Source organism: Dasypus novemcinctus, chromosome 4 (assembly GCF_030445035.2).
Source record: "Dasypus novemcinctus isolate mDasNov1 chromosome 4, mDasNov1.1.hap2, whole genome shotgun sequence".
Classification (NCBI taxonomy): Eukaryota; Metazoa; Chordata; class Mammalia; order Cingulata; family Dasypodidae; genus Dasypus; species Dasypus novemcinctus.
The window spans coordinates 86,938,950-86,965,862 of record NC_080676.1 but is presented as its reverse complement, the minus strand read 5'-3'; the positions used below and the strand labels follow the sequence as shown (position 1 = coordinate 86,965,862).

Below are 26,913 nucleotides of genomic sequence, written 5' to 3'. Positions count from 1 at the left end.
AACACGCAGCAAATGGACACAAACAGACAACTGGGGTGGGGATGGGGAAGGGGAAAGAAATAAAATAAATAAATCTTAAAAAAAAAAAAATATATATATATATATATTTTCAAATGACCCAGAGATTTTTTTTTTGAAAAAGAGAAATGGGATGCTTTTTGTTTTCCTTTCAATAAGCATTTAGTGAAGATCAACTGTCAGTGAGGGACCCTTTATTCACAGAAGAGAGCTGGGCTATGCCAGGCTCTCACCATGTTCTTTCTCCTCTAACACTGAGCAAGATATCAGTAAAACACGAACTGCAGGTTATTTTGAATCTGATAGGCAATTGATATTTAGTAACTGGCCATGCAGATGACAGCAGTTAACTGGCAAGGTTGATGGTAGTGGGAATGCCTTCCTTACAAAGGCAAAGCTGTTTAAAAACATCTTAGGGACGATCCAGAATGGGTAAATAAGCAGATCTGGTTTGACTAATTTATACTTTCCAACAAAGGCCTGAGATTCTAGAAACCTTGTAAATTCTAGTAATATGATCAGTCCATTTTTTATAGGTATCACAGGATTCATATAAAAAGGAGTTGGGTATGTTGATCTAATGAGCTTCTCTGTATTTGTAGAATTCTCAAAATACTTCTGAGAACCCATATTAATTTTAGATCATTTATAAGAATCTGACAATTAATTATTATAAAATAAACTTCACTACAAAGCAATTAATTGCAATGAGAGAAGCCAGTTGACAATTAAGATACACAAAGCAATGTTGGTGAGATAAGGCAAAGCTTCAGTTGTTTTCCAAAATGACTATAGAAAAATGGAATTTTTGAAAGGTTTGGCTAAAAAGGCATCTGACTTTAAATCAGACAATCTAGGTCCCCAGCCATGTTTACAAATTATTTTATGATCTTAGGCAAATCATCAAAACTTCTCCTGGGGCTCACTTTTCTCATATGTAAAATGGGAGTGTCTTTAAGATTCTTTCCAGTTCTATTATTTGTTGATTCAAAAGTAAGAAAAGATGGATGAGCAATTCCTGCTTCCTCTAGTTTTGCTAAACGCTTTGCTTTCCCTTGCTCTGTGTCTATGTGGTTTCTACTGGGTTTTAGGGTTCTGGGTTCTAGAGGTCACATAGTAAATATTCCAGTCATCTTCCCATGAATACATAGGAGAATAATAGGTAAATAATCCTCTACTTCTTTGCATATCAACCTCTCTTCTCAAATCAGACTTATGCCTAAGATAAAAACACAATCATTCTCCTGGCACTGATGAAGATTCTCCCTCATCCTCCCCACAGGCCCTCATCCATGCCCATGCAGACTTATCTGATTGGATTATTTGTATATTACATCTTGGCTATTTTTTTTTCTTCCAACTTGTTTATGAAATCTCTGGTAAGTATAAAGCTACAAAAACAAACAAAACAGCTCTGAATAATTTATTTCAGTTAAAGCAGTGTAAGAAAAGATTCTCACAATCGGGGAAAAGTATGTCTGTATCTCAGAAAAGACTAAATAAAATGTTATATCAATGAGTTTCATATGTTGATTGTTTTTTCATTTTTAAGAGAATGCTACATATTGGCATGATAGCCTGGTGTACAGATGCGGCTGTTTCTCCCAATAGCTCTCAGGCCACTGCATCCTGTTACCCATGACTTGCTCTTAGGTATCTCTGTCCTGTTTCTTTGCTGGTGTAATGCCCTTCACCTAGACTACCCTCTCCTTGTCTCCTATTACTGTTCAGAATTCCCCCATATCTTTCAAGATCCACCAGCTTACGCCTCATTTCCAAGAAGCAACTTAGGCTGATCCAACTTGGGACCAGTGATAATTTTCATGGACAGCAAGAGATAATTAGACCTCATGAAAACTGGAGTCACTGAGACCACATATCTAGGAAACACATATCAGAAAACACCAGAAAAAAAGGTTGTCAAGGATTGCAGGGGCCCCGTAAAATGGAAAAATAAAAACTTTAAGAACAGGCCCAATATAGAAGCTGTGGTATATAAAAGTTGTAGCCTTGTATAGAAGGGTTTGTTTTAGAATGGCACAGATTCTGAAGGTCTTATTTTTGTTTTGTTTTTTAGTGAAGGAAAAGGGATACTTTGTTTCTTAAAAGGAGTTAAGATGTTGGATACAGCAACACACAGTCTCATAAAGTTTGTTCACATTAATTACAAAGCTAAAGTGTCATGATTTTAGTTTGGAGAAATAGGGCACAGCTAAAGTAGACAGAAGACAGTCATATGTGAATAGAATCTGAATTTCACCCCCCTTGCCAGTAATCAGAGTGCCCCCCTCTGCCTGGCGGCCACACCATGCATTATTATAATTTCTGACGATGCCTGGCTCACTTTAATTGAAGGGCCATGAGATTGCCTTAGAGTAAAAGATGGAGTGAGGCTCAGAAATGTTGGGTGCTTTTTATATCTGTATGTATACGATTTTATTTATGTGTATATTTATATGTCTATATATATATATACAAACAGTATATTTGTATGATGTTTGGCAACCTCACTCATGGTATTCCTGTGAAATAGGCATGTGGTAAACATAATTAGCCCATTAAACAGATGGCAGGGCTCTGGCATATCTCGCTGTATTCTAAAATGGTGGAGCTGTGAGCAAGGACTGAAGAGAGAGAATGCAGTTTGATATACAGTTAACTGCAAATCTCCGTGAATTGCTACTTTCAAAAAGACAATTTTGGTAAGCTACATTTGGCTGAGAACTGGGAATGGTTTGGGGAGTTTTAAAAATATACAAGGGGACAACATTTTACCTTCATTCAGAGATAGTATCTTCATTTTTACTTACTTAGAGACATTAAAAAAGCAAAGCAAAACAAAACAAAACAAAAAACCAGCCTTTTATCTTAACTCATCTGTGTTCCAAGCAAACTTCCAAATTGCTGAGGAAATTTTTAAAAAATTGAATGCCAAGTAGAAATTCTAGGTGTTATTTTCTTGACTGTCTTAACAAAGTGCACTACTGAAAAGGATAAAACTGAAAAGAAGTTGATACTATAAACACATTCCTGTCATTGAAGCACAGTGAGTAGCTATGTCCAATAGCACCCATGATGAGTTACGTGGCCAGGGCATTGCCACTCATTTTCGGTTCAACTGGCTTTAGAGAGCCTGTAACTAATATTCAAGTCCAGTTGCTTGTCAGTTGAAATTGGGTCTAGCAGGAAGGAAAGGGTTACTAAAAGTTAAGACTTAAATATACAAATGTATTTGAACTGGCTTCAAGAAGACATGAAACATCAATACATCTGGAGAATAGAACTTGCAATTGACTGTTCTTTACCATCTGGTCTCAAGAACATTTTCTGCTTGGAAGTTGCATAAGCAATGAAAAAACACACAACCAACACACTTCCTGCACCATGTTTTTGGTCACTTATAATGACGCATTACAAAGTAAAACAGCTAAATATGAGCAAGTGTGCCTTACTCCAGATGACAGCATACATTACAAATTAAGGTCACTGACAGAGAACATCTTTATTTTAAGAAACCTGGACGTTTAAAAAATCAAGAATAAATATACTTCCTTCTAAGGTGTTTGTCCTGAGTAGTTTTGGCTAGGTTGATTTTTAATGTCTCTACAAAGCCATCCCTAATTACAAAAAGAGAATTTTTTTCCGAATTAGAAGAGGATCATTTAGGTATCAGAAATGTTAGAAGCAATGAAGTAAAAAAATTTGGGGAAAAAAATAAGAACCAAAAAGCTACACTGGGGCATGAAGTGTTTTATTTATATATATATTTTTTTTCTTTTTTTTTAATGACATAATAAATTTGCCTTTGAACAATGAAATACATTCTAAACTGGTTTCTAACAGAAAACTTTTGCTTCTCCCTATTTTCTTAGAGTATGCAGATATCATTTAATTTTTTTCTTATGAGATAAATTGTGAATATTTATTGCTCCTGTTTTTTCAGTAAAACCCTTTTCTCATTTCTCTTGAGTATCTGCTGTATTCTACTATTCACTGTGGTACCTCACTGATGTCACTTTCTCAATTTCTAAGAGCCATCTCTTCTCAATCCTCCATGCTAGAAATATTTTCTAATCTGCTTTGCATTGGAAAATCAGGTAAATGAGAACTATAGGGAAAATAATTTTCTGAGGCAGGGTTTGGTCAGAGACTCTGAGACTCTCATTTGGATGTTCAAAGGTCTCCATTTACTACTTTGCTCAGGATTGTGATTCAGAGTTTGAGATGGCCAGAAATCAGACTTTCAGGTATTATTGTGAAACACAGAGTGTGACATTTATGCACTTTTACTGCAAAGGTTCTTATTTAAATGAGGTTACCCAGAAATCCATTCTTGATCAATTTACTCTGACTCATTATATTTCACTCTCTGGGTTTTCTCAGGCAATGCAACTAACATGGTAACACTGAGAAGTAGGAAAAAAAAGGCACATTTTCAGGGAAAAGTGAGAGTATTGGAAATTGACTTCATCATACGAACAGAAACAGAGAAAAATTTCTCTGGACCTCTATTTTTGCCTAAATTTTGAACAGGACTCTGGCTTTACTAGGCATTGGAAAATTTTTTTTAAAAATTATGAAGCTATTTATATTGTGTTCAGAGAAGTAACAACAAATCTTTTCTCTCCCTAAAAGTGATAACTGTAGCAAAGCCAGCATAATTCACAATCTATGATACCCAGGATAGAGGTTGTGTTGAAATTCACTTAATCATTTTCTCTGAAAATGAGATTTTCTAAGCAAATTAACAGTTTAGATTTTTTTTAGTGGGAAGTAGGAGCTATGCTTAACCTATATGAGGGGAGAAAAACTCTTTTGAATCACTTTTACACCCATCTGATAACCCCTGACAAATTAAGAAATTCTACTTGCTAGCATGTTGAAATTTCAGTTTAAAATACTTAAAAATATTCCTTAATTAAAACTTTTAGCTAATTCAGATGGGTTGCCCCTTTCCCAGTTTGTCTGAACTGGTAAAGTTTTACAAAATAATCTTTAGTTACCTAAGGTTAGATTCATGTTGGATTTATTAATTTTTGTAATGTGGTTATATGATTAAAAATACTTTTGGACTAAGAGACTTAGCAAGAAACTGCCAATATACAGCAACCAAGGTTACTGCAGATTACAGCGAAGTTCAGGCATAATCTGGTCTTCCAACCAGTTTTCCACAACTTAACTATTATTAGCATCTGAGGACATGGTTATTGAGTTCTGAAGTTCATTCACAGCATTGTTAATCTTTTAGGAATCTTACAACCTTGCATGACCTTTCCACAATCAAGAGAGGAAAAACCTTGAACGAAATTAGAACCAGTCCTCATGCCCTCCTTTCCTTTCTTCTAGTTTTTCACTTTTCTTTTCTATTGGAACAATGGCATATTTTAAAATTCCATAGAAGGCTAACGATTGAATAATTTTCTCACATCTCTGTTTGCACTTTCGCAGTCTGGTTGCATTGATTTGTGTCTCATAAGTAGACATTTCCTTTGTTGGTTACAGATCAATGCTATAGAACAAACCTGCCAGCACATTCCCACCTGCTCCCAGCCCCCTTCTTGCAGTTTGAAAAACAAAGCACAATTTACAGTTTTTTTTCTTTTAAAAATTAATTTCATTGGTTGATAATGAAAGAGAAAGCTCCAGAGTTAAAAATCCCTTGGAAAAGCTGCTCCTCTCAAGCTAGACTCTGCTTCTTTCGCACTGCCTAAAGCAGAGAACTGCCGAGTAGGAGAGCAGCGCTCATCTGCCATCCGGTCCTGGTGTGCTCTGTTAACCCAATTAAGGCCTTGTCTTCCCACACCACAAGGCTGCCCAAAGCAACACATTGTGATGTCACAGTCAGGTATGACCTCATGGCAGGAAAGACCAACATGACTGAAAAGGATGAATGCATCAGCTTTTATTAAAATCTTTTAAGAGGGGTCAAAAAGGAAGACAGGTTTTTATTCCCCCCCCCTGAGAAAAATAGAGCACAAGCTTTCTCGCGTGAATGAGAAAACTCAGTTCTGAAGATACCCTGGTGCTTTTACTCCAAGTGGATAAGCATGAATAAAGAAGCACAAAGAAATACTATCATCAATCAGAATGCTATTGCCTACACTTAGCTACAGGTGGAAAGCAAGCAGGCACAATTTGATTTGCCTAGATTAAAACAGCAATTTTCTATCCTCTTTTTTTTCCTTTTAAAAATAGTCAATCGATTTTGGCTTAGCTGTAGCTGACTGTACTAGGTCCATTTTAATACACCACTGATTAGACAGTATGCCCATGGCTGAAGGCACTACAGCAGGAACAAGCAGGAGCTGCTAAAAAAAGGTGATGAGGGCACCAAAGGCTGTAGCTTCAAAAAGCCTAAAGGCTTACTTCAACTTAGTCACGACATGAAGGTAGTTCACCAGTGGACTGTTGATAGTACATTTTTGGCTTGAACTGGCTGAAATAAATTTCTGAGAGTTTGAAGCCTGGAATTCATTTAGCTTTTAAAATTCTGACCTTAAGAACAAAAGTTAAAAAAAAAAAAAAGTCCTTTGATTTTTTTTAAAGCACGAATGGGGGAAATCTGTGTCCTAAATTGCAATGACATCTGAAGTGAAGATGGAAATTTGCCTCTCAGGAACCAACCTATTTAACCATCTTACGAGAAAGTTAAATTTCCTTAAGTTACAGAGTTAGTCTACCAAAAGGAAATGTACTTGTTTAGAGACCTTGGTTGGTGGCATTGCCTGAAAAAGGAAAACACAGAAAGAATACAGAACTTTTATGCAGAGTGACAAAAAGTTCAGATTTATCGAGCAGCCCTCAGAAGAGTGAAAAGATCTCAACTAGTTTTGGAAAATAACCATCTTGATTGTTAAATGAGAAAGTACAACTTTAAATGAAGTTTGTTGTGGCTGGAAAAATAAATGAGGAACATTTTCAGGCCATTCTTAAAGAGACCCAACATCCCATAGATGATTATTCAGAAAAAGGCAAGTTCCAAGGTAGTGGCGGTAGTTCAGCAATGGATCTGACGACAGGGGAATTGGTGACAGCAAGTTGTAAAAAGTGATCCTACCCCCACCCCCACCTTTCCCACTCCCTGCTTCCCCTTTGCCTGCCGCTCCTTCACTCTCCCATTATCTTTTACTTATTTGAATCCTGGTCTTAATGGGGACAGAACGGTATTCAGAGGTACAATTAAGGTAAGAAATTTCAGGTAGAAAGATCTAATGAGGGGCTTAGGAGTTTTTGGAGAAAGGATAGAAATAAGGGGAAAACTAAGAAATTAAATATCAAAATCAGCATTGTGGTTGCAGAAGAATAGCTTCTGAGAGACACAGATGGTCTGCATTCTCCAGAACAAAAACTAACAGGAAGTAACAGGGCTAGAGCCCCCTCTCCCCTTCATTCCTCCCTCCAGTGTAAATTGGGAAAAAAACCTGTGTTCACATCAAAAAGTTTTTGTTCAAATACTGGAAACTGACCAAAGTAAAAGAAACAAGAGAAAGCTAGCAGGTAAATTGCCAAAGGGACATCACATTTTGGAGATGGAGGAGAAATGAGGGATTATACACAGTTTGGAGAAAAGTCAGTCTGCAAAGCTAATTGCTAATGAATTTAGCAAACAGGTGGCAAATCTGAAGTCTGAAGGAGAGGAAGCTCTTCATTTTGAGCAGTCCATTTTCTGGAGTAGGAGGTAGGGAGTGCTGGGGAAAATGATGCTGAGGCAGACTTGGCTCAGAGCAGAGGAGGGGAAAGAAAAAACTAAGTCGTTTGGGGCACAATGAGTCAGGGTTTTAGTTCTTAAGACATGGCTGTCATGTCTACATTTGTTAAAAAAAATGTAGCTGAAATGGATGGCTACTTAAAGGGTTAAAAACAAGCCAAGAAACTGTAACTGGACCAGTGGTTAAAATGAGAAACTTCGAGATGTGTATTTGTTACTACCAAAAAAAATTACAAGAGAAAAATCAAGAGATATTCTGTTCCAATATGTTTATGCTGCAAGCTCCAAAATCCATAAAATGGGAGTGTGGGGCCACGGCAGAGGCCTAAGAAATGCTCCAGTCATCTCCTTTGCTTACCCCCTTGAACAGTACAGAGCTCTGGCAGGGTAATCACCAGTAAAACAGGAGAATTACAAGCCACCCCACAGAGATAAACCACCCAGCTCCCCTCTGACTCCAGGCAGCAACGAGGACAGTTTTCCTGTTCCAAAACTAATTGGATAGTAAGGAGTGTCTGTGAGAATAAAAGGGGTTGAGAGTGGAGGATGGAAATAAAAAGGGGAAAAAAGTGTCCTTGTTGAAAGTTTTAAATTACAGGCTCAGTAAAAAACTGGCATTCCACCACATCCGGTCTAGTTACCAAATGGAAAAATAGGGTCATTAACATGTTTATTTGAATTACATTAGTCCTTCTCTTTCATATTTAATTTATTCTGTGAGGAAAAAAAAAAACTCTACATGCTGGTGAAAGGCAGGATCAAGGAGCTGAAATGCAATGATCTTTACCCATTATCTATGTAAGGATTTTCAGAATTTACCACTAGGATCACTCAGGGATTCTTCCCCTCTATGAGGAAGGGGAGGGTACAGAAAGATGTAAGGTATAAATGCCACTGAGGTTATTAAAAAAATATTGAAGCACATTCAAATTAAGGGCTGGGAGAACTACTTTATTATGGACCAGAAGATCAGGAAGAGAGTCAAAGGTTGGGATCAATGACCTCTTCTGTGGACCAAATGTCCAGACACAAGGCTGGTGGTGAGGCTTATTAAATATTCTCCACATGATGTGGATGTTGTAAAACATGGCAAAATCTCTATGCCATTGATATTCTGGATATTAAAAGGCACGTCAATGGACATTAACTACAGGACAAACTCATGAGCCTTGCTATTGGCCAGAACAGGTTCAGATCAACTTCATTATAAGCAAGTATAATGCATCACATTTAGGAAAAAATGAAAGAAAGTATATTTTTAGGATGATGTTCAGAAATGACCTGGTTGTCATTGTGATGGCGACATGGAGAGAGCATAATACACAGTATCATAAGGCCAGTCCTGCTCTACAACTTACACTTAGTTACCTTTGCTTGAGTAACTTAATCAGTTTCCTCATGCATAAAATGGGGCCATTAACAGTTGCCATACAGCTGTGACGATCAAGAGAGATCATCTATGTAAAAGGGTTCTAGAAAGCACTGTACAAATGTAAGAATTTTTATTTCAGCAGACCGTGGTACCAAGTACAGATCAAACGATGTGCCAAATATCCCCAGAAACAGACTTGGAAACAAAGTAAGAAATGCTCTGACAAAGCTGGGAAGGACAAGGATCTCTTATCTCAATGCTGACTGATTTTGTCACTCCCTACCAGAAGGGATTTCTCCTCAGGATTTTGACCTTGGGCTCACCGATTGCCTCCATAGTAAGTTGCCACCCACTTATCCTGAGTCATTTAAAGTTCAGATTTTACTTCATGCTGGGGAAGCCAATATAGAGACAAGCAATTTTAGAATTTTTAGCCACAGAGTTCAGCATGCGTTGTCAAAATGGTAGCCTCTGCAAACAGAGGCCAGAAAGAGATTTGATTCTTGAGTACACTACTATTCCAAGTTTCAGTTTCAATGGAACAAACTGGCAAGGTAAGCATTCCCTTGTTCTTCTTGTTTAGAATCTCCAAAATGAGTCAAATTTTCAGCCTCTAGCTTTTCCTTTAGGCAAGTTTCTCACCTTGCTACAGACAGAACCACATTTTGTGTTGTGACTCTTCCTCTTTGGTCCTGCTTGTTGAACATTTTGCCAGCTGTGTGTAAGCTGAAGCTTGGCTCAAATACAATTGCATTCATATTAAGATCATTCTGGTTTGAGCTCACAGCACACTTAGAATATGATTCTGACAAAGGAAGGGGACTGTTAAATCACAACAATTCTAGAACAAGATAATGGCAGCCCATGTGTGGACACTGTTTCTGGATGAAGTACTTCAAAAATAAAAATAAAAAAAGGACAGAAGAAAGTCCTGAATGAATTAAAATAAGCATGATATAAGATGATTTCTATTTATAAATAATCACATCCAGAAAGATATGTGGTAAATGTCTATGAAGAAATGAAAGATCTGGATAAAGTAAATATGGGTTTGTTTATAAATTTCTAGTACATATGAACTAGAAGTCATCTTATTACTCTTTAAAAGAAAGAAATTTAAGATGAAGTAAAGAACTACTTTACATAGTAGGTAGCGAACTGATGAAATTCAGAAATAATATCGCAAATGTTTAGCTAAATTCATGGATAAGTCTACAGTGGGTTATTCAGGGAAACTAGGATGTGTGGAGGAAAATAATTCCTGAAGTTAGCAATATGGACACTTACGTCTTGTATATCATTGAATGCTGGGCTGAAAGGACCATGGGCTTGACCCAGGGGGGACTTTTCTTATAACCATATGTTCATAAAAAATTAGGCATGCTGGGCCCAGAAGTGCTACAAAACCTTGATCCTACAGTTATATGTGTCATACCACCTAAGCATTGTCATGACACCCCTTCTCTGCAGCAATTATCATCATCTCCATGTTATGAGAGAACTAAGGATCAGAGAAGTTCAGAGAGGAAAAGTAACAAAGGTCACACTGTGGTTAAGCAGCAGAGCTGTGATTTGAACTCAAAGCTTACAGAGCTATGCAATCATATTGCTGTAGTTTTCTGCTGATATATTAGCAGTTTAGATTACTAGTGCAACCAATTAAAGCAGTATGAAGTCTTGTTCTCCATTCCACTTAGTATCTAAGCTGTGTGTGCTGCAGGTCTTACTAACAAATCATGTGCACATCTACAGCTTTACATTAAAGATGTGATATTTCCAGCTCTCATTAAGAGGGAGTAAAAGAAAAACAGATCATGAGAAGGTAAAAGGTGGCTGGGAACACATGCAGCCATCAATTACTAAAGAATACTGCAGACTACAGTGTATATTAACAGCAACTCTTTCTTCTTCATCAGATAATCTAAAGATTCATTCTTAGTTTTCCTAATCAAAACTCATTTATTTCAATAAAAGTGACATCTGTTGATGTGAACAGGTATCATGGACTCCATAACCTCCTTGCCTTATTAATTCTCATGTTGAGTGGGTTATCAAAAGGGAAGATGGGAAATGCAATAAAAGTCTGGGTGGTGAGGAGAAACATGGTGAGGAGGAGAAGAGAAATCAGAGAAAAATCAAGAGTTTACTTTCTCAGACATTGAGTATCTTAATCATAATGAGATTGACTTATCCCATATTGAAGGAAGTTTAAATTCAGTTGCAGGAGATTTTATGATGCAAGAGTGTTGCCAACCAAAATCTTATGATAATGTGTTCTAGGAGGATTCTGTCCATTATAACAAATAATAAGCCTTTCAAAATTATTTGTGGCCTTGAATATGTTATTAAACACCTGTATCTTAATTTCTATTTTTGTAAAATAGGGCCAGTTCTTTTTTATATTTTCAGAATTATTCTATATATTTATAAGTGAACAGGAGCTATTTTGAGTAATATTTAAAAATCCAGATAAAAGTAGAGTAAAACCATATATAAACCTTTCTCTTTTCCTTCCTTTCTTTTTCTACATTTCTGTTTCCTTTTCTTCCACCGCCCCCCCCCCCCACCCCCAGGATTTTAGCCGCAGATGTAATGGATTTCTGTCACACCAATTGACAACATTCAACTTTCACAAATATTCCCTTAGATATGGACCACCCATCTCCAAATCATATCACCCATATTACTGGCCAGTGAAAAATATATATGATCTGATGAAATGTATAGAGGGTTGAAAAAACTCTAAGCAGAAGTTTCTTTTAAGACTTAAGAACACCTCCTACCTAAAGACTCACTTTGCTTCAGTACTAATGTGACAACTCATTGCAAACAAGGCTTGGGATGCAGCATTACCGAACCTGTCAAAGCTGTGCCATGATGTCATTCTTAACTGAACTCAAGAAACTGACCAGTGCCAAAGAAGAGAAAAGATAAGGGAAAATTCTACAAGAATTATTGTCTATACTCAGAGAAAAATTTCTCAGTAAAGATGTTATATGTGTTAAAAGACTTGCAACATCATGTATTCATTGGATTCTCTTTTCCTCTCATGCAGCAATCCTAATTATAAATTTTCCTCACTGCTTTCTATTGGTGAACATCAACGAAAACTGGTTGGCTCAGTCCCTTGGATTTAGTCCTCACAACGCCAAGTTTCAGGAGTTGATCTCTGCTTTTGACTTGGGACAGCATGTATATTTGGGACAGAAACTGGATGATGACCAGCTGCTTTGGGCGCTGGTTCTGGCTCTCAATACTAATTAGATGCCTTGATTTGAGGTTGAACAACTAACCTGTGTGGGCCTAAATGCCTTCTTATACAAAGTGAAGGACTCCTTTCAGGTGCAGAGTTCTGACTTTTGTAAGTCGTCTTTGGGCTAGTTTACTTGGTTAAAACATGGTTTTAATGAGGTTAACATCATGGATTCCATTCTCATACAAATCAGGTGACCTAGTATAGTGGTTCACACATAGAACTTGCTCAGTAAATATTTGTTTAATGACTAAATGTTCTGGGAAAAAGAAAAACTCCTTTTCATAGTTAAAGATTCTAATCTGGGTTAAAATAGAGTGCAGCCAAGAGAGACCATAGGGCTTGGTACCAATGCATCTGAATCCCTGGGCAAAATAATGGCGAGCCAGTGGTATTGCTCTAACTAATTGTGGTTTGGGAATGTGGTGCCCCTCAAATCAGCTGAGAGTGCTCTTCCCAGTACCCTCTTCCAGAAAAAAAGAGTTATTAATCCTGAGAGAATCCCCTGGGTTTAAGATTATTTAAATAGCTCATCAAATCCTTACAACGTCAAGTTGAGGTATGGAAATTACAGGCATTTTTTTTCTCTATATTTTTTACAAAGGAAAACCAAGCAAAAGAGACAAGAGAAGCATACTTCCATTGAAGGGGTGGGAAACAAGTTAACCAGTATTTAAGATTGAGACATTACCTCTTTGTAAAATATTTGAACATAGACGTTGCCTATATGTAGGATACCCAGTGATCTAGGTGGAGCTCACATGCCAGAATTTTGTCTCAGATAATAAGAATCATTTCTTAAAAGAACGTGTAAAATTTTTAATTAAGTGTGGTCCTTAACAATAACAACCAGCTGATCATTGTAGTCAGACATAGCATAACTGGAATTGTTTAGCAATACTTTAAAAACTAATTAAAATGAAGGAACATAAACAATGAAGGATCAAACATTAGAATAAGTAACTTTGGATCAAAAATGTTCTTTGACATCTTCAACAGCATCTAGGGTTTTTGTTCATTTGTTTGTTTGTTTTTGTATCACAAGTGTATTGTGTCCCTCTTATTTTCTCCTTCTAGAATTTGACCAAGTGTTGATGGAAAGGATGAAACCCAGTCACAAAGTGCTGACTTATGGCTTACAGAAATGATCTACTGAGTCTCACATCTCCTGGTTGCAGCGACATGTAAACACCAGTTTTATTTTAGTCGCACAGTTGTAGTTCCGTGGGCAGCTGTCCTCACTGTACACAATCACTCCCTCTTTTCAGGGGGTTATAACTCAACCATCAAAATACCAAAATATGCTCTGGTTTGAAACTTGGTATACAGAGTCCCAAGCCCCAGAATGACTGTGGTTTTATTCCAAATTTAAGAAAATATTGAGTTTTGTAGGTTATTTATTTACTGTTTTCAAATATGTTTGAAGAGTCTTTTAAACTTTCCATAGGAAAATGTACTAAAAAAGACATGCCATTTTAGCACTTTGGGTAATTCATTCTGAATTACTGCATACCATTGGAAGGACCAAATGGTGGGGAAAAAAAGAGTTTATTTGTTTAGTTTTCTTACCAGATACAGATGCTTTGACCACTTGGGTCATCATCAGTGTTCAAAATATTGGTGTGTCATAATATAATAAAATAAAGGCGCGTTGACTTCTTTGTTTTGTTCCTTTCAGTGATGTGCAGAACAGATTAATGGGCTCTTGTTTTTTGCTCTTGTATAACTCAAAAACTCATTTCAACCTAAATAAATTAAGTAAGTAATTAGTTCATAATATGGCCTAATCACCTCTGGTGTTTTGAAACAAACAAAAGCACAAAAATGGCTGTTGCACATTTGCACTTAATTACTTCCATATAAAATACCCATGTGGATTTTATTGCAGGTGACATAAATTTCAAATCTAAGTTTTGTTTGCAATAGAAAGTCTGGACTATGGTATTGTATAGACTCCCATGAAGGTTCTGTAACCTTCTCTACTATTTTCTTAAAGGCAATCTAAAAACCGCATTCTTGCTCTCTTCATTGGCAATGTAAAGCACTTTATTTCAAAACTTCTAGAGACTAGGTTACTGCCTACAGAAGTTCAAAGGATGTTAAAAATATGTCAGTGCCATTTCTAAAATTTGTGTGATGTTATTTAATTTTTGGTCTTGAAGTCTGAACAGTTCTTATTTGCACACATTCTATCTAGGGATTAAACTTGGTGATCAGGACAGCCAGCCCAACAGAAATCATTCCGGATGATTATAGCCAATAGAGAGAGAGAGAAATCTTGCTATATCTCTAAAGTAAAGGGAAAAAAGACTTTAATAAGTGTGTACTTGTGAGTTCTAGCCTTAAAGGAACTTTGTTGGTTTGGATCTCTTCCACCCTCCCTTCAGATATTAAGAATTATAGTATATGCCAAGAAACTATTGATGCAAACCAGATTATTGCACATGAACTTGGACCTGGTTCCCATTGTACAGTATTGTAGTGTGACCAAGATCTGGCCCAAAGGGTCAATGGCAAAATAAGAATGCAGCTTCACCCAGAGCAAGGTGAAGTCGCTCCCTTGGGGAGCCTCACAGGTCCACTTCCTATCCTTTGTAAATGGGTATTAGGGCCCCAATATAGGTTCTGAAGGCTCCAGACTAATCTGACCACCAGCTGCAAAAGGAATAAGGAGCAAGCCTTCATTAGCAAATATCCAGTAAACATTTCTTGGCAAGAACCCAGAGCGTCAGCTGCACACCTCACAGTTCTGTGTGATATCTGATATTGTCATGCATTTGTAATACCTTTTGAGTTTCAATGCAGAAACCTAAGCACAATGCCTAAGCTGTAACTGCTTTATGGACATCACTCTAGAATTTAGGCTGATTTTTCTTCAGATGTTTTACCTGGGGGAGCTTTTCCTTTAGCTTTCTGACTCATACAAATCCAGTCAGATGCAGTGTTTCACCCTTTGTAGGTTGTGGCCACACACTTCATTTAGTGATACCTTACACAGAGTGGGCTCTCAATAAACATTTGCTTTCTAGACTGGAAGTAATCTTATTGCAAGAAAAAATGGAGCATGCAATAGAATACAAAAATGAACTTGAAGGAAGACTAATAGATCCTGAGTATATTTTTAAAAAATTCGAGCAGAGAAAACAGTTGGTTTTTGATACAGCTTCCCAAGGGAAGTAGTGGAAGTTTCATTACTCAGGGCATTTTAAACCAGAATAGACAAAACACTAGTGGGGTATGTTGAAATAAAATATGCGCAGTCCGTCTGTGAATTAGTGTTTACTTTCAATATAATTATAAGTGAAGCAACACTGTAATGGGAATTTTTTTATACACACGAAAGCTATGGCTACTATGTTTCCACATCGACCATATGTTGCACATATTGGTTGGTGCGGATGTGTATCCTTATTGCCCTCTAGTGGATGAAATGTAAGACCTACCTGATCAAAATGTTCTAACAAGCTACTATGGCTTGGGGGTATATCAATCCTTAATCATTTTGGGTAGAAAGAAAATAGCTGTGTTGATGCATTTTCCATCAAATTATAAAATTGAAGGGCATTAAAAACAACAGAGTCAAACTCTGTAATTAAGACTGCCATTTAATGTTTGTTCGCACACGGTATTCATTTCTGTGTATCTCTGCCAAAGATCCATTGTGTAATGTTGTCCTCACATGACATTAAAAACACCAGTTCCCTGGAAAATGTAAAAAAGAAACTGTACTGCCTTGAAATACATGGAGTTCACTTTTGGAAACAGAAAATTAATACGGATGCAGTAAGATCATTTGAAACACAAATAACGGCTAGAAGAAACTTGAAAATCAGAACTGCTCCTTAAATCTGAGCAAGCACATTAGCAATCTATGGGTGTGCTGGCTGTTACTCAGAAGAGGGCAGAGAAAATGAGCTTCAGAATAGTGAAACTGATGTGAGAAAGGACTGGCTAAACATTCTCTTGTCTGCAATAAAGGGGCAAGAAAATAAGTCTAAACACAAATTTGGCACTGAGATATTTAATGCTTTTGCATTGAATTTACTTTTCAGGTACAGACTCTAGGTACTCTATTTCCACCAAAGAAATACACGGATCTGTTAGTTCTCTGGCATTTCAACATTAAGACACAAGATAAATCTGAAGGAAGCACTCTTTATGTAATATTAATTAGTTTAAGGGATTTAGACTTTAATCATTGACTTTTATTCTCAAACTTAGTATGGAAAAGAATTTTCCAAAAGTACAAAGAAGAAACAAGTGTACAATCTGAGTTGCCAAAAAATCTGATATACCAGGTAGTAAAAATGAATGGAGAGAATGCAGAGAAATGTATCCTATGCATGCTGAATGCAGCAGGCCAGTGGCCCTTACTATAAAAATGGAGAAGGAAATGGGTTGGTTCTTTAAATATCATAAATTATCAGAGGCTGGTGATGTGGGAGCAGATGTACATTTGGGGAATCTGGATGGGCAGGGGGGTCAGATTGCTTCCTTTGAGTGATTGTTTTCACAGCACACAATTTGGCCAAGGGTTGATGGTTTATAATCAAAGGTAGATTTCAGAAGACTTCTCCTTGTTAACTCAAGGGGGAAAAAAACAATGGATCTACCTAGATAAAGGTGGAAAACAAGAAGAAATCTCTCATTATCTGAGTGATCTATAAGAAAACTTGCCTCAGTAAATATCCTGAAGCTTTGTTTCATCTCAACCAGATTTACTGTACCACAATTATGGTGTCTATAGAGAGATGACTGGAAGCCCCAGGAGAGTCAGAGGTAAGTGGCATGGACTACAGGGAAGAAATATAGCTAATTTCTTACTTAGCACCACGGACAGAGCTGTCAAGGGAAAGAAACATCCTTGTAGTTATCCTTGGTGTCAAAAAGGAACACAAAGAAAAAAAGAAAAGAAAAGAAAAAAAGGAACACAAAGAAATCAGTGTTGCACTTTAAAGATACTTCTTATCCCTATTATGACTGGCTGAAGGGTTGGAATTGTCCTCCGTTGTTCCCCACAGGGCAGCCACTGGAGCTGAACAGGACCAGTTCTGAATAAAAAGGTATCTTGCCCACCTAAGCACATGGAGAAAGGAAAGGTTGATAAAGGAGAATCATGTCTCCTTGACCTTTCTCTGTTACCTCTCTGGTTTTTGAAAAATCAAAGTACTCTAAAGAATAATGTCAAGATTTTCCTATGACAACATGAGTCCCCATGTATTTGAGCCTTAGGATGATCTCTAGGGCACAGAGATTGCTCTGGGGCAGAACTAGGGAAGGAGAAAAAATACAGCCAGCTTAAAAGGAAGTCAAGGACCTCTATTCCATAACCTGTCACAGCAGATTACCAATTAGACCCTCTTCTCCTCTCTATTTTGGCCTTTAAGGATGAAAGCTACTGTTGGATTCTAGTGACTGAGTAACAGATTCTGGGAAACTAGTGCTGACCCTCTCATACTTGAGCTCTAAATGACTCTCCTTTTCTGGCCTGCTGACGTTTGATGTAGACACTCAATTTTACGAAAAGCATTCCAGCACAAGTTATCTGGCATTAAATCTTACCATTACTTGCTAAAAATTTGGATGCAAAGTTTTTCCTATTTGGTTATTAACAAGAAACTTATTTCTAAGAGAACTTGATTGCCAGGGAACGTCTGGGTTGCAGTTTTAACCAATTGTTAGCATTTTTCTTTCCTACCTTTTTGTTTCTTAGGCCTTTATGTCCAGAACAGGGTTTAGGGAGGATATAAGGTGAGTTGGAACTTTTTGCTGGCTCACGACACATGTTCACCAAATGGCAAGATCCTCACTTTAAACCCCAGCGAGGCAAGATAAGCTCTGTCTGCCCAGCAGTCTTTCAGAGGCATTAAGGGTAAGAGAGAAGGTAAGTAATTCACTAGGCGTCCCCATTTCTATAATGGAGAAGGACGTCTTGATACATTTACAATACTCCTCTGGGGATATTTCATCAGTTATACCTAAACTCTAATGGACAATAATTGATTTGAACTTTCCACTTAGCACAGAGCTGTAAACAGCTTCACTGCAGACGGCAGCTATGAGCTGACGTTTTGTAAAGTGGAGAGAGATTCAGAAAACTTTTGTACTGGGTCATGCCGTAGCCTAACAGCTTTTGTATCCAGGGAAGAAACATTTTGTCCTCCTGGTTTTAATAACTGGGCTAATCGAGTTTCAAGCCTGCAGTAGGTATAGGTTATCTTTTTTAAATTTTTTTTTTTTTTTAAGATTTTTTTATTTAATTTCCCCCCCCCCCCCGGGGGGGGTCTGTTCTTGGTGTCTGTTTGCTGCGTCCTGTTTCCCTGTCCGCTTCCGTTGTCGTCAGCGGCACGGGAAGTGTGGGCGGCGCCATTCCTGGGCAGGCTGCTCTTTCTTTTCACGCTGGGCGGCTTTCCCCACGGGCGCACTCCTTGTGCGTGGGGCTCCCCCACGCAGGGGACACCCCTGCGTGGCACGGCACTCCCTGCGCGCATCAGCGCTGCACATGGCCAGCTCCACATGGGTCAGGGAGGCCCAGGGTTTGAACCGCGGACCTCCCATATGGTAGACGGACGCCCTAACCACTGGGCCAAAGTCCGTTTCCCGGTATAGGTTATCTTTTGAAGACATTCCATTTTAACCCCTCACTATTATAATGAGTTTATAACTCAGCCATAAAAAATGCATTCCTGATTTAGATGTACATCAGGACACATTCAACACAAAACTTTCTGAATACTAATTTCCTGACAAAGGGGACAATAAGATGTTAAAGTCATTTTTAAAGTCTAGTTTTTTTAACTTTTAGTGGGTGGTGAATCCCTCAAGGAAAATATTCCCTCTCCCCTAATGTCCCTTATCTGTATGACATCACTCTGTCTCCCCACCACCACCACCAGGTACACCATTCCACCTCACTTTGTTTCTGGCCATATCTTAGTGAAACCTCTTACAGAATTATTCCAAAGGTTAGTGTGCTGCAAGGCTTCGACTGAGCCTGAGTAGCTCTGTTCCACACTTTCATTTGCTCTCCCATCCTGGTGAACATACAATTAGATGAAGGTTAGAGGAATTCTTCTTCTCTTTAAACCAGCTCTTCTCTCTCCCTCAGGCATGACAGCAGGACAAAGAGTGAAGAGACATGAAAGACTAACTACATTTTATTTAGACCACTGCAACTTCTGCTGAAACCGTGGCTTTCCTACCTTGCTGCTGCTCCCAAGGATTTCTCACAATGGGATTCAAAGCACACCTGGCAGCTGCTTCAAGACAACAAAGGGCAGAGGCCCCTTTGGAGTTGTTGCTGCAGCTTCTCTGGTGTCAAAGACCTACAAGTCTCGTGTCTGGGAAGTAGGACCTTATATAATAATCAGCTGGAGCTTTGCAAAAGCCATTTTAATCTGACATGTGAAGAACACGCAGCAAGAAGGTACATTTTGTGAATCTATTGCTACCTAACATTACTCACCTTATGCAAATTGACATGTAATATGAATTTTCTGGTATTTCAGCTGATGAGATTGTGAGAGTAAAAACATTTCACTGTCAGAAAATAGATTTACCCTCAACCCCAACTGTAGCTCCCTTTCTAGAAATTTACAGGAAGAACAGTGTTCAATCAGGCATTGTGTAAGATGTTGTCCAGATTCTGAAATTCATTAAAGTCAAACTAATCATAGCTTTGTTCTACATGGCTCTGAAAACAACCCTCTGTAGATCCCAGACCTAGCCTGGTTCTGGTTTAGAGTCTACCACTGATTATCAAGGTAACTCTTAAACAAGGGACTTAACTTCACAGAGCCTCAGCTTTTCCATTTAGAATTTTGAGAGAATGATGCCTGTATATTCATATTCATTTGTTGATGAAATAAATGAAATTATATAGAAAGTTATTTGACAAAAAGATGTTATATATATTTAGGGTTCATCACCTTCATAGCGGCATGACCAATTGTTGACAGTAGGTGAAGCTTACCACATTTTACCTATCTTGGGTAGACTGCAACATACAAATGGTGTTTCCTATCTGTTGCTTGCAAGGGCCTAGCATTACCCATGTTATTCTCTAGGGAAACTGTTTTCTCCTATGGTCAAAGGACCCCATTTTCATATTTGATCTTTAAATCAAATTTGGCAGCCTCAAATTCAATTTTACCAATGTTTAAAATCTCCTTAGCTTTCAAGTGAGTCACCATGACCCTCTTCTTTCAGCATCAAACTTCTGTGGAGTACTTTAATCACAAAATTTTATACTATGGTGCCCAGTGGCTGAAAATTATTTTCTCAATGACCAACAGTTAAATAATTAGTCTCTGTGGTATTTATATTGTAGACCATCACTCCAGTTTATCAGTCTCGGTGCTCATAAACCTTAGGGTGCATGTACTTTAAAAACAAAGTGACAACAAAATTAAACAAAAAATTAGATAAATTCAATTTACCCCATATTTTAGGTTGACCTTGGACTTCAAAGTTTCATAACTCATAGAAATGGGGAGTTTGGAGAGGGTTCAGGGCAAAGGTCAAGGGGCCTTCTCTCCTTTGTCAAAAATATTATGAAGTGTTTGATAAGCATCATCAGTACGATGATGTGTTAATAGGTGCTCTTTATTTATACTTCAGGCTGAATATATATATATATATATATTATATATATATAATATATATATTTTTTAATGGGTTTAAGAAGCAAGGGGGATTTATAAATTCTGACACATCATTTTTTTTTTTTTTTTAGGAGATGGGGGGATTGAACCTGGTACTTCACACATGCAAAGGAGACAATCAACCATTGAGCTACTCCCACTCCCTTGGGATTTATAAATCCTGACATGCTTCAGGAGATGTTAAATTCTGATATGAAATACTTTGATGTCATATTGTAAGTTTTATGAAATGCATTTAGTCCCCATTTGTCTGTGACAACTTAGGTAAAGTGCTGTCAGAAGGCACAGGAGGTGAACCAAACGAAATCTAGACTTTTGCTCTTCATAAAAGTTAACAATGATTTGTAGAGCTTTTCTGAAAGACTCTTTCATAAAAACCGTATGTGTTGTACAACAACTGGAACTCCCTAGATACTAAGTTGGCTACGGTCACAGGGAACCAATCTCAGAAGAACTATTTCATCCCATTATTGATCAGTCTTTGGAAATGCTTGGCAGAGGTCAAGCAAATCTAACACCTATAAAACCAATAAGAGATTTCCTTGTTTGTTTTCGAAAATGTCATTTACTGATTGCTTTTCTTTACAGTATTCAGCTGTAGGCAGCCATATATTATAATTGTCATATAACAACCTACATTCAGGGACACATAGTCTAAACAATGTATTACTTAGCCACCTTAGGTAAACATGCAATTTAGCAGTGGGAAATATGCACAGAGATAGGTAATCACAGATACAAAGCATGATGAATTTCTGTACCATGCACTTCACACCCCAACTCATCTCACAGGGAAACTAGAGAAGGGGCAGAACCATTTCTATTATGATAATTCACAAAGGGAGACCATATAGATATGCATGCAAAGTCTCTCCCCACCTCTCCATTTACATGCCAGGATTTCAACTCTGCGACACTGAGTCCCTTCATTTAGCCAATTAGTCCTTCCAGCTTCATGTAATGCACGCCAAGAAGAAGGAGAAATAGAAGTGCTGACGTTCACTGCTTTGAAAGTTGCTATTCTAATGCCAAAGCTGCCTCTTGAGCAATTTCCAGAATGTATTAACATGGGAGCAAAGCTCTATTCCTAAAGACATGGATCACATTATGCAGGGAGCCCCCTTCAACATGTCACAATTGCACAAAATCCCCTCCAACTCTTGCAAGATCTTACAGTTGCAGTTAGTATGGGCTCACGTTTATGGTCTCAGGCAAAACCTAGGAGGTCTTCCTGAATAAAAAGAGGGGGGTGGGGGGTGCAGTTTAAAATTTTTTAGAAAGGAAAGCATGGCAAGTTTTCTGGCTCGCAGCAATGGCCACATCTTCGCACAGCTATACCGAAGAAAGTCAGTCAAGGTTCAAAGCAAAGCAGTCTCACAGTTCAGGTTAGAGTGAAGGACTCTTCAGTTTCTTTTTAATTGTTTTTAACCAAGTAAATCTAGGTTCAATGTTAACTATTTTAATTTGACAAACAACCCAAACCATTTTGCCTCAATATGAAGAACTAAATCTGACAATAGTTGATATTTGAATAAAATATAAATATGCTTCTACACATGCAAAACTGTGTAGCTGTTAGTCTCTAGGTGCCTTCACACACCTTCATACATGTGGTTCTCACACTTAGCAGACAGCGAGAGTTGCTCTGAAACACTCAGAAACTCTCATTTACCCTTGCTCTGCTAACCATCCTGCCCATAGCTGAGACAGTGACAGATTTTTAATATTACTCTCCCCCTTTCTCAAGGCATTTACACAAATCACTTTGTGTCAACCTAGGCTACTACAGATATAGCTGTTCTTTGCTTAACTGGTGACCCTTGCAAGAGGTGATTCAGCAAGTCCTTCACTGAGGCAGCATAACATGGTGGAAGTGGAAGGAGCCCTTGACTCTGATGAGATTCCTTTGCCCCGTCCTAGTACCCCTATTACTTAGTTCTGCTCACTTGGACCACTTCTCTCCTCTAAGTCTTTTTTCCATATACACAGCATTTGGAGGTTGGCTCAAATGATCCTGCAAGGTTCCTTCTAGTTTTTTTGTCCCTAAAATTCTTCACAAAATGATTTCTTTCTCTGTCTTTGGCATCTGAAGCTTAAAATCTTGGCTCAATCTTATCCTTTCAATTATTCCCTCAGTATTTACTTCACCGTCTCCTAGATATGTAGTCCCTCAGGTATTTGATGGGTTGATGTACTCACCCATCTCTTCCCATAACCTAAATTTTTTACTTAGGGTTTGCTTTCACTTCCTCTTCATAATACTTCAGGTTGGATGTCCTGTTGGCACCTCAAATTCCATATGATGAGGAGCACCCTCTCTATCCTTTTAAATCTTTCTGCTATCTGAATTCTACATAATCACATTCATGAATATCCAATGCCCCAACTTTCTGTTAAACTTTCATATTTTAAAAATATTTTTCTTCTTATATATAGCCAATTATCAAATCTAGGAGTTTCCTTATAAGGAGTTCAATTCAAATATACCTTTTTTACTATTACCCTTGGCCAGCTCCTAATCACATTGTACCTAGGATATGAAAATCTCTTCCCCACTGCAAACATATTCTCAGTGGTTTGACTACTATGGCTCCCTATTCAATACTCCAGTGGATTTCTATCCTACTTCAGATCAACTGCAATTTCCAGAATCCCAGTCCTGAAAGCCCTGTGTAAGTATGATCATCCAACCTGTCAGCAACTAGCACCACTAAGGCCCACATAATCCACCAAGCAGGTCTCCTTTGCCTTCTGGCTTCTCTGCATTGAGAGTCCTCCCTCTCCCTCTCTGAACCCTTTCCCACATAAATCCTGCATCTGTTGAACAGTGGAACAATCCTTCATGGACTGACAAACACCTTTCCTTCCTTCAAGTTATAATGTAAGCTCCACTTATGCCAGAGAGTTTTCTAAGATTATTGTCAGCCAACTGCCAACCCTCTAAAAAAAGTTAAAATCACTCCTTCTCCCCCTTATCAAAAGTTTTAAATTTATTGTATTTTAAATGTATATTGTAGTTGCTTATAAATTCATTGATAGTAGGAAAAATTTAGTGGGTACTCAGTATGGTTTGATTAATTTATTGCCTTGCAACATTAAGTCTGATTCCAGAAACAAACCAAAACCAAAAACAAAACTGTTCTGTTTTGTTACTTTAAGATATATAAAACATTTCAGTCTACTGATTTTAGAGGACTGCCAATTGCCATGCACATGGTAGGTGCCACTAAACACTTGCTGTATTGGATTAAGGAGGAACCATCTTAAACAGTTTATTCATGAAATAGGGAGTAGTCAGAAGAAGACTATTAACTTAATAACCTAATGTAATAAAAAATAATATAAAAATGAGAGTCTCTCAAATTTCTCTCACTTTTTTGATTGCTTAATATTATAATGCTAAAAGTATTTTAAAAAATAATTTTGATCTTAAAACATTAAGTTTATACACCAAGAATCGGAGACTAGCAAAGTCTTATAGTCTGATTTATTTCTATGTAATATATCTGTCTTGAGAACATCAGCAGGAATACACCAAAGAAATATGTCCCTCATGGGATCAACTATATAAAAAGACAGAACACATCATCAGTACAAAAATCATTATCCATCTAATTTCTCCCATTCTAGATGGCTCCGGTGAGCCCCTTGATCATTACTGACTAAGGTTAAGATAGACCTTAATGGATTAATTAAACCAAAGCAAGACTGCACTGCAGAATGAAGAGGAGATCCCTGGCACAGACGAGGCAAAAGCCCTGTTCTCCTTTCATCAAATGGGCAAGACCTGGCTATCCCAACCAATATACTATATAGTACAAATGTAGTCTTCAAAAGTAAGATTTGATGTCTGTTTGGATTTTTTCTTCAGCTTTATTAAACTCTAAACGTGGCTGTTTACCATTTAAGAAATTAAATGTTACTTAATACAACTTTCCACTACCCTTCTTCTGGAAGAAGAGTACAGCAATAGAGGGAAAGTGTGCATTTTGGTAATCAAGAAGTACCCATCTACGGGAGAGGTGATGTTTGCATGCCAGTGTGACTCTGAGAGGAGGCCAGGACACAGACTGTTCAGAAAGAGCTGAAAGGGGGAAATGGACTTTGGCCCAGTGGTTAGGGCGTCCGTCTACCACATGGGAGGTCCGCGGTTCAAGCCCCGGGCCTCCTTGACCCGTGTGGAGCTGGCCCATGCGCAGCGCTGATGCGCGCAAGGAGTGCCGTGCCACACAGAGGTGTCCCCCGCGTAGGGGAGCCCCACGCGCAAGGAGTGCACCCATAAGGAGAGCCGCCCGGCGCGAAGGAGGGAGCAGCCTGCCGAGGAATGGCGCTGCCCACACTTCCCGTGCCGCTGACGACAACAGAAGCGGACAAAGAAACAAGACTCAGCAAAAAGACACAGAAAACAGACAACCGGGGGAGGGGAGGGGAATTAAATAAATAAAAATAAATCTTAAAAAAAAAAAAAAAAAAAAAAAAAAAAGAAAGAGCCGAAAGGAAGACGTGCCCTCAGCCATAGAGTCACAGAGAGCACACCCAAGGCAGCTGCCACAATGGAAACCTTGAGAATTGTCCCTTTAAAGGGGATTTTGAAATTCAAATGTAAAAGGAGTATAGGATAATCCAAAGGGCACAATTTAGGTTCTTTTTCTTCTTGTAAAAGAAAAGAAAATAAAGGAAAGAAAATAAAACCAGAAGTACTGTACCATATTGGCAGTTTACTCTCTCTTTTGGGAACCAAATCAGCATATTAATGACATCTCCCTAACACTTGCTTTCATGATGAAGACAACCAGTCTCTATAGCACACAGCATTAAATATGCAGGTATTAAAATTAAAAAAACCAAACCACCAGAAACACCTCAGTTTGGAAATGGCGAGGCTGACCAAGGCAGGCTGTGTCATTAATATCAAGCACAGCCTGTGAGTCTAGACAAACATCTATGGAGCTAGCCTGGGGACTGGCAAGCCTCATTTCCACTGAAGAAGAGGCTCCCTTAAGGAGCTGAGAATGGAGGGACTTGGAAATTTCAGTCTCTTTTTTTGAGACCACAAAACCAGGGCAAGCTCCACTGGGGGTCAGGCTGGCCCCACTATGTTGAATACCAGTGTCTAAATGATAACTAATTGAAATGAAGAGCCACCTATTCAATGGTAGATCTGCAAGTGTTTTAAAAACAAATACAAGTCCCCAACCACTCTTGTAGTTTTAATTTGTTATTCTTGCATTAGGGGGGAAACACTAATTTCAAACAATAGCATACTTCTCAAAAGCACATCACGTCTTACCCAAGAGAAATAATAGAATTATGGAGCTGGAAAGGTATCCTACCTTTGTGACCATTTAATCTAGGCAATGTAAACTGAGATCTTGCCAATGGTCACAGAATTAATTATACATCTGGAAATTTTAGCATTAATGAATATACAGCCAGATTCAAGGCTATCTGTGATCCAAAAGAATTGAGTTACTTAATGCCTGTTATTTAAAAAATTATATGTATGCATACATATAAACACACACATATATATGTGTATAGTCATATGCATATATAAGTACACCTACAGAGAGGGAGAGGGGCGAGGAGATGTCTGTATAAAATAAATTTCTAGGCAGTAAAAGTATGATCCTTTGTTATAAGTGCTGTAGACCTTGCTGCTCTACTTCTGCCAATTTATTTAGGTCAAAGTTAGGGGTGATGCTGGGAATAAAGCAGAGAACCAGGCTGGACCATGATTCTGTGAGGTACAACACACTCCTTAATTGTCCAGTCATTTGGTCTACAATTACATTTTAGTATATGACAGAGAACAATGATTTCCTTTGGGAAGAATGAAAACAGAGTGACTAAAACATAATGGAATATGATTGGTTCAAACAATCTGGTGATGGAGAAA

General features: G+C 38.0%; 1 protein-coding gene and 2 long non-coding RNA genes across 52 annotated transcripts in view; 2 read left to right on the top strand and 1 right to left on the bottom strand.

Annotated features, from left to right (window-relative positions):
- The window catches only part of ZBTB20 (zinc finger and BTB domain containing 20), a 900,898-nt gene that overhangs the window by 89,288 nt on the left and 784,697 nt on the right, over window positions 1-26,913 (bottom strand). The window lies entirely within an intron of this gene.
- Window positions 8,945-12,107, top strand: LOC131278251 (uncharacterized). The gene is made up of 2 exons (XR_009185561.1): window positions 8,945-9,652; window positions 11,672-12,107. It is a non-coding gene; the product is annotated as an uncharacterized lncRNA (long non-coding RNA).
- On the top strand, window positions 13,341-25,501 carry LOC131278252 (uncharacterized). The gene is made up of 5 exons (XR_009185562.2): window positions 13,341-13,535; window positions 17,068-17,130; window positions 18,065-18,235; window positions 19,460-19,777; window positions 21,086-25,501. It is a non-coding gene; the product is annotated as an uncharacterized lncRNA (long non-coding RNA).